Consider the following 9,124-nt stretch of genomic DNA (forward strand, 5'->3'; position numbering starts at 1 on the left):
CGGAATAAATGGAGACTAGCTGAAGGTGAGATGACGATATGCGTTGGAAGTGTTTCCAAGGTTGATGTGATCAAGCATCGCATGCTCCCTCTACCATCGAGATTGGTGTTAAACCTAAATAATTGTTATTTGGTGTTTGCGTTGAGCATAGACATGATTGGATTATGTTTATCGCAATACGGTTATTCATTTAAGGAGAATAATGGTTACTCTGTTTATTTGAATAATACCTTCAATGGTCTTGCACCTAAAATGAATGGTTTATTGAATCTCGATCGTAGTGATACACATGTTCATGCCAAAAGATATAAGATAGTAATGATAGTACCACATACTTGTGGCACTGCCATTTGAGTCATGTTGGTATAAAACGCATGAAGAAGCTCCATGTTGATGGATCTTTGGACTCACTCGTTTTTGAAAAGATTGAGACATGTGAACCATGTCTATTGGTAGATATGCATGAAGAAACTCCATGCAGATGGATCGTTTGGACTCACTTGATTTTGAATCACTTGAGACATGCAAATCATACCACATGGGCAAGATGACTGAAAGGCCTCGTTTTCAGTAAAATGGAACAAGAAAGTGACTTGTTGGAAGTATTACATTTTGATGTGTGCAGTCCAATGAGTGCTGAGGCACGCAGTGGATATCGTTATGTTCTTGCTTCACAGATGATTTGAGTAGATGCTGAGTATATTTACTTGATGAAACACAAGTCTGAATTATTGAAAGGTTCAAGTAATTGCAGAGTGAAGTTGAAGATCGTTGTGACAAGATGATAAAATGTCTATGATATGATCATAGAGATGAATATCTGAGTTACGAGTTTGGCACACAATTAAGACATTGTGGAAATTGTTTCACAACTAATACCGCCTGGACCACCATAGTGTGATGGTGTGTCCAAACATCACAACTGCACCCTATTGGATATGGTGCATACCATGATGTCTCTTATCGAATTTCCACTATCGTTTATGGGTTAGGCATTAGGGACAACCGCACTCACTTTAAATGGGGCACCACACAATTCCGTTGAGACGACACCGTGCGAACTATGGTTTAGAGAAACCTAAGCTGTCGTTTCTTAAAAGTTTGGGGCTGCAATGCTTATGTGAAAAAGTTTCAGGCTGATAAGCTCGAACCCAAAGCGGATAAATGCATCTTCATAGAATACCCAAAAATAGTTGGGTATACCTACTATTTCAGATCCGGAAGCAAAAGTGATTGTTTCTAGAAACGGGTCCTTTCTCGAGGAAAAGTTTCTCTCGAAAGAATTGAGTGGGAGGATGGTGGAGACTTGATGAGGTTATTGAACCGTCACTTCAACTAGTCTGTAGCAGGGCACAGGAAGTTGTTCCAGTGGCACCTACACCAATTGAAATGGAAGCTTATGATAGTGATCATAAAACTTCGGATCAAGTCACTACCAAACCTCATAGGTCGACAAGGATGTGTACTACTTCAGAAGTACGTAATCCTGTCTTGGAAGTCATGTTGCTAGACAACAATGAACCTACGAGCTATGGAGAAGCGATGGTGGGCCCAGATTCCGAAAATTGGCTCGAGGCCATAAAATCTGAGAGAGGATCCATGTATGAAAGCAAAGTGTGGACTTTGAAAGAACTACTTGATGGTCGTAAGGCTGTTGGGTGCAGATGGATTTTAAAAGGAAGACAGACAATGATGGTAAGTGTCACCATTAAGAAAGCTCGACTTGTCGTTAAGATGTTTCCCGACAAGTTCAAGGAGTTGACTACGATGAGACTTTCTCACTCGTAGCGATGCTAAGAGTCTGTTGGGATTATGTTAGCAGTTACTGCATTATTTATGAAATCTTGTAGATAGGATGTCAAAACATTGTTTCCTCGACATTTTTCTTGAGGAAAGGTTGTATGTGATATAACCAGAAGATTTTTGTCAATCCTGAAAAATGCTGACAAGTATGCAAAGCTCCAGCAATCCTTCTAAGGACTGGAGTAAGCATCTCGGAGTTCGAATGTACGCTTTGATGAGATGATCAAAGATTTTGGGTTTATACAAAGTTTATGAGAAACTTGTATTTCCAAAGAAGTGAGTGGGAGCACTATAGAATTTTTGATGAGTATATGTTGTTAACATATTGTTGATCAAAAATGATGTATAATTTCTGGAAAGCATGCAGGGTTATTTCAAAAGTGTTTTTCGATGGAAAACCTGGATTAAGCTACTTGAACATTGAGCATCAGATCTATAAGGATAGATCAAAAAACGCTTAATAGTATTTTCAAATGAATACATACCGTGACAAGATTTTGAAGGAATTCAAAATAGATCAGCAAAGAAGGAGTTCTTGGCTGTGTTACAAGGTGTGAGTATTGAGTAAGACTCAAGACCTGACCATGGCAGAAGAGAGAGAAAGGACAAAGGTCGTCCCCTATGCTTCAGATGTAGGCTCTACAGTATGCTATGCTGTGTACCGCACCTGAAGTGTGCCTTGCCATGAGTCAGTCAAGGGGTACAAGAGTGATCCAGCAATGGATCACACGACAGCGGTAGAACTTATCCTTAGTAACTAGTGGACTAAGGAATTTTCTTGATTATGGAGGTGGTAAAAGAGTTCGTCGTAAAGGGTTACGTCGATGCAAACTTTGACACTAATCCGGATGACTCTGATGAGTAAACCAGATTCGTATAGTAGAGCAGTTATTTGGAATAGCTCCAAGTAGCGCATGGTAGCTGCATCTACAAGATGACATAGAGATTTGTAAAGCACACATGGATCTGAAAGGTTCAGACCCATTGACTGATAAACCTCTCTCACAAGCAAGATATGAACACACCCCATGGGTGTTGGATTCATTACAATCACATAGTGATGTGAACTGGATTATTGACTCTAGTGCAAGTGGGAGACTGTTGGAAATATGCCCTAGAGGCAATAATAAATTAGTTATTATTATATTTCCTTGTTCATGATAATCGTTTATTATCCATGCTAGAATTGTATTGATAGGAAACTCAGATACATGTGTGGATACATAGACAAACACCATGTCCCTAGTAAGCCTCTAGTTGACTAGCTCATTGATCAATAGATGGTTACGATTTCCTGACCATGGACATTGGATGTCATTGATAACGAGATCACATCATTAGGAGAATGATGTGATGGACAAGACCCAATCCTAAGCCTAGCACAAGATCGTGTAGTTCGCATGCTAAAGCTTTTCTAATGTCAAGTATCATTTCCTTAGACCATGAGATTGTGCAACTCCCGGATATCGTAGGAATGCTTTGGGTGTACCAAACGTCACAACATAACTGGGTGGCTACAAAGGTGCACTACGGGTATCTCCGAAAGTGTCTGTTGGGTTGGCACGAATCAAGACTGGGATTTGTCACTCCTTGTAACGGAGAGGTATCTCTGGGCCCACTCGGTAGGACATCATCATAATGTGCACAATGTGACCAAGGAGTTGATCACGGGATGATGTGTTATGGAACGAGTAAAGAGACTTGCCGGTAACGAGATTGAACGAGGTATCAGGATACCGACGATCGAATCTCGGGCAAGTATCGTACCGATGGACAAAGGGAATTGAATACGGGATTGATTGAATCCTCGACATCGTGGTTCATCCGATGAGATCATCGTGGAGCATGTGGGAGCCAACATGGGTATCCAGATCCCGCTGTTGGTTATTGGCCGGAGAGTTGTCTCGGTCATGTCTACATGTCTCCCGAACCCGTAGGGTCTACACACTTAAGGTTCGGTGACGCTAGAGTTGTAGAGATATTAGTATGCGGTTAACTGAAAGTTGTTCGGAGTCCCGGATGAGATCCCGGACATCACGAGGAGTTCCGGAATGGTCCGGAGGTAAAGATTTATATATAGGAAGTCCAGTTTCAGCCACCGGGAGAGTTTCGGGGTCATCGGTATTGTACCGGGACCACCGGAAGGGTCCCGGGGGTCCACCGGGTGGGGCCACCTATCCCGGAGGGCCCCATGGGCTGAAGGGGCGTGGTAACCAGCCCCTGGTGGGCTGGTGCGCCCCCCCTTGGGCCTCCCATGCGCCTAGGGTTGGAAACCCTAAGGGGTGGGGGCGCCTCCACTTGGCTTGGAGGCCAAGCCACCTCTAGGGCTGCCGCCCCCTTCCCTAGATGGGATCTACAAGGGGTCGGCACCCCCCTAGGCCCCTATATATAGTGGAGGGGAGGGAGGGCAGCCGCACCTGAAGCCCTGGCGCCTCCCTCCCTCCCGTGACACCTCTTCCTCCCCGCTTGTGCTTGGCGAAGCCCTGTCGGGATCCCGCTACTTCCACCACCACGCCGTCGTGTTGCTGGATCTCCATCAACTTCTCCTTCCCCCTTGCTGGATCAAGAAGGAGGAGACGTCTCCGCTCCGTACGTGTGTTGAACGTAGAGGTGCCGTCCGTTCGGCGCTAGGGTCATCGGTGATTTGGATCACGACGAGTACGACTCCATCAATCCCGTTCTCTTGAACGCTTCTGCTTAGCGATCTTCAAGGGTATGAAGATGCACTCCCTCTCTCTCGTTGCTAGATGACTCCATAGATTGATCTTCGTGATGCGTAGAAAATTTTAAATTCTGCTACGTTCCCCAACACTTCTCCCCCTCGATTCTTTTCAATTTTTCTTTCAAATCCTCGTTTTCTCTTTCAACTAAATTTAACCTCTTGACAATAGGGTCGGTTGGAATTTCTGGTTCAACTACCTCCTACATACAAATATTTATGTCATCTTGATGGGCATAATTTGTCATAAACACGAAATGCAACAAATAGTTTTAAAAGAGAATATACCACATCCGAATCATAACAAGGGTGAGGACCGACGGGGACGGATATCAAAACTATGGCACTATGTATAACAAACAACGTACGGTAAGATAATTATACGAGTAACTATATATCCAAATCACACAAACATCAATTTTTTATATAAAATTTCATGAACAAGAGGCTCACCACAAGGTGGTGCCAGCGACGGGACGGTGCGGGCGATCGACGGTGGTTACGACGGAGATTTAGAAGGCACTAAGTAAACCACACCTACATATGCAAACTAAGTGTTATTTTGACCTCAATTTGCATATAAATCAAATACTACCACATATAATTCCTCCCAAATTACTAAAACCCATAATTAATCACTATATAAACCAATGCAAGAGCTAATCTAGCAATGAGAGATGAAAGGACAAAGTTGCTAACCTTTGTGATCATTTGAATGGATGGGGGCCTGCAAATCTTGACAAATTTGGGGCAAATTTTGTGATGAACTCGAGAGGAAGAAGGGAAGAACAGAGGAGAGGGAGAGGGGAAAGAGGGAAGAACAGAGTGCTGGTGGACGAAGGGTTTATATAGGACGACCTTTAGTACCGGTTCGTGGCACGAACCGGTACTAAAGGTGCTGGAGGGGCCCCACTCTGACAACATCCTGCCACCACTCTCATTAGTACCGGTTCGTGGCACGAACCGGTGCTAAAGGTTCGCCACGAACCGGTACTAAAGAGCTCCTCCCGCCTAGCCGTTAGAACCGGCACTAATGGACACATTAGTACCGGTTCTGTTACAAACCGGGACTAATGTGTCGCACATTTGACCTTTTTTCTACTAGTGATAGTATGCAATATTTTCTTACATTTATGCAAGAGGCTGTTTTTAAAACTCAAACCCGTGATCTTATAATTTCAAGTCAACAGTTTTACCGTTGCGCAAAGGCTCACCTTCAGGGACGAGATATAAGAAGAAAGCAGGCCCCCGACCCATGCCTTTCATAGCTTTGCTACACGTACATGATGTTATAGGGATAAGGGGGTCACAGGGTGTTATGGTAGTTTTTAATTGGTCATTAACAGAGGCACGAACCCATCCCGTTGAATTCAGGAGATGTTCAGGAAGTTTGGAAGGAGCTTGTAGAATCCTGTAGAAGACCATGAATGAATATCTGTAGCAATGTGTGCAAGACTTCCAAGTCTCCGAGTCAATGTCAACGTAGCTAGTAGAACTGTCGAACTACCATTTTCGGACTATGAGAGCATCCACAACCGGGGGCTGCAAACCCTCTTCAAAAGCCCGGACTAATCAGCACTTGTCATATTCAGCCTAAATATGGGGCAGAAATGAACCGCCCGGGCACTCCCGCCACATCGGACTCGGTCCATACTGGCCCACCTCACCCACATATATTCGTCTCCATCCGCTTATCGAAGCAAATCTTAACCACTTCACTCCACTCCTTTCCACTCCCTTCTGCCACCCGAGCTCACCTTCGGCGAGTTCCGGCCTTCTCCGGCATGACAGACAACGGATCAGACTTCGACCACTCTGGATCTGTTGACTCGGGTGTCATCCTGTGCGGGTTGGAGGAGGCAATGGCAGTCCACATTGCAATCCGCCACTCCCAGGAGGACAGCGCCTGGCTGACGGACGGATCCGTCTGCCGCGACGCCATAACATCGGCTCACTGGGCGCTCGGGTCCTCTGGTGCTGGATCCTCGCGGTCCCGACAGCCAGAACACCTCTCCTTCCCCATCATCGGTCGGGAATACTATGAGTCCCCCGGGAACGGGCGGCCCGTCGTGGTAAGGAGAGGATAAGGATCGCTGAGGCCCGCATCACGGCGGAAATGGCGGCGGGGGAGGCGGCTGATGCGGCGGCGTGGGCGGCCGCATAGGAGGAAGCCATCCAAACCCGCATTGTGAAGAAACGACATCGGAGAAACACGCGCGCCCTCGCCCGAGAGCATAATCGGGCGGCCTGTGACATGCCCGGACTGCCATCGAAGGAGGAGAAGGAGGACAACGACGGCGAGGGCAGCTCCAGCGACGAGCAGATCCGACTCGATCTGTACCGCGTCTTCGACCGGTACTTCCGCAAGAAGGACGGCAATGGCGCTGGGAAGGACAAGGGCAGCCGTGAATGAACTCCACCATAGCCAAACATACCAAATTTTAGTAGTCCGATGGTATGTTTAGTTTGTAGTGATGGAGTAGCCGGACGATGTGTGTGCATTCATGTAGTTGCATAAGTTTGTATGAATTTGAGATATAATAATTAAGGTTTTCGGATGTGATTATATTATTTGAGTGGTGTTCGGTCAATGCCCACGGACACGCCGGATGCATCCGTGGGCGTTCTAGGGGACGGATTTGACAAGTCGAGCTATTGACGCTCTAAGGGCATGTACAATGATGCTATCTTAGGAGCGACACGTAGGATAAATGATGAGGTGGAGAAGGGAGAACTCATAAGAGAAGGTTTGTCTTCTCTTATTTAAGATAAGACAAGATATGATCTCTTAGCATAATATGTCTCACCGCGGTGGTAGGCAATCAAGCGAAAGCGCAACCCCGCGTGCACGTCTTCTTCCCCATCTCCGGTAGGCACAATCCGTTCCTGCACGCGCTCGTTGCCCTCGCCTCACGCCAGCCATAGGTCGCTAGTTCCTTTCTTTTCCGTTGACTGATCGACCCCTGCGCGCGGGAAGCCGCCATGCACGCGCGCCTCTAGGTCGCCGACGGAAGTCCGGCTCGTCTCCAGCAGCGGAGGCAGCAGCCCGGCCGCCTCCCCCTCCGACCCCTCCGGCAGCGACGGCGGATCCACCATCACCGACGAGCCACGCGAGTCCTGGCGCCACCTCTCTCGTTTCCGCCCGGCCTCTCCGTCCTCCTCCGGCGCACTGTCCGGCGACGACTACAAGCACCTGCAGCGCATGGCCCTGCTCCTCCCCGCCTTCTCCCTCACAGCCGAGGCCCGCGCAGGCGCTCTGCGTCAGTGGATCGCCGGCTTCGACGTCGGCTGCGTGCTGGACATGGGCCTCGGGACTGACCACGGCCTCCCGCGGCGGGAGGTCGGGAGGAGGATCAGGGCGTGGGCGCAGGCGCTGGGCACCATGGACCGCGTCTTCCGAGGCCGTCACCTGGAGGTCCGCAGCCCGGCCAGCGACGCCGCGGCGGCGGAGCTTGCGGGCGAAAGCGTCGGCGTGATGCTGAGGCTGACCGGCACCGTGGCCACGCTCGCGAGCTCCCCGTCGAAGCTGCTCGCGGCGCTCGACGCGTACGCCGCCGTCTCGGAGGCCTGCCCCGGCCTCGCCAGGACCTTCTCCTGGGCCCCCTCCCACCCGGTCCCGGCCGCGTCCGACGCCGCGCCGGCCGGCCTGTCCCGGCGCTGCGTGCGCGACCTCAGAGACTTCCTACGCGCGCCGCAGCGCCATCGTGGGCTGCGCCGTGCGCGCCGACGTCATCGGCATGCTCCTGCCGCCTGGCTGGGCCGGCGCCCGCGAGGAGCGTATGGAGGGCTACATCAGAGATTACCTGCGAGTCTCCTGGGCGCCCGTGGTGTCGCGCCTTGGTGGGAAGCCCGGAGCCATGAGCGCTCTGCGGCGACGGAAACCGCTGAGCGCGTTCCACTCGGCGTTCCAGAACGCGTGCAGCATGCAGAGGGGCTGGAAGGTGCCCAGCCCCGTGCTCAGGGGCGACCTCCGGATGGCCGTGGAGGTTGACGTGCCCGCAGGCCGTGGCACAGAGGAGCTCCGGCGTCACTTGTCGGAGCTGTTCGAAGGATAGAAGATGAAAACTTTTGGGAGCAAAGAAACTGCATCCTTGTTTCCCTTTTTTGTCTGTCTCACTGATTCCTTTTGTTTTTTCAGATATCTTCATTCACACGAGAAATTAAATTGAGAATGTGCACAATGACAAGCAAACAATGTCCAGCAATGGCAGGCATACGAAACGAGCTTGTATGCACAAAAAGGCTCGAGCACACACAGAAAGGAGCGCTGCTATCTCGCGCGCGCGCTGGAACGCGCGATTTCGGACAGGCTGCACTTTGCTTTTTTTAGCAAGTCTGGAATGTCATTTAAGGTAAATCGAGGCCCCACCCATTGAAATCAGGGGGGGCGAAGATTAAGAGTTCACGGGAGAGAGAGAGAGTAGGGAAGGTCGAGCAATGTACACGCGCATGTGGGCTGATGCATTAACGTTGGTGGGCCCATCTGTTCTTTGGCTTCCGATAGCGTGAGGATACGAGATCGCTCGTTGGAACGCTCGCTCGCGAAGGAGCGTTTCCGCACAGAAATATGTACATTATGTAAAACTGAAACAGGGGAGGCGG

The 9,124-nt window shown here is 49.3% G+C and overlaps 1 pseudogene; it reads left to right on the top strand.

The window, feature by feature from the left end:
• Window positions 1-6,776: 6,776 nt before the first annotated feature.
• Window positions 6,777-8,577, top strand: LOC119333861 (annotated as a pseudogene).
• The last annotated feature ends 547 nt before the right edge of the window (window positions 8,578-9,124 follow it).

Source organism: Triticum dicoccoides, chromosome 7A (assembly GCF_002162155.2).
Source record: "Triticum dicoccoides isolate Atlit2015 ecotype Zavitan chromosome 7A, WEW_v2.0, whole genome shotgun sequence".
Taxonomy (NCBI): Eukaryota; Viridiplantae; Streptophyta; class Magnoliopsida; order Poales; family Poaceae; genus Triticum; species Triticum dicoccoides.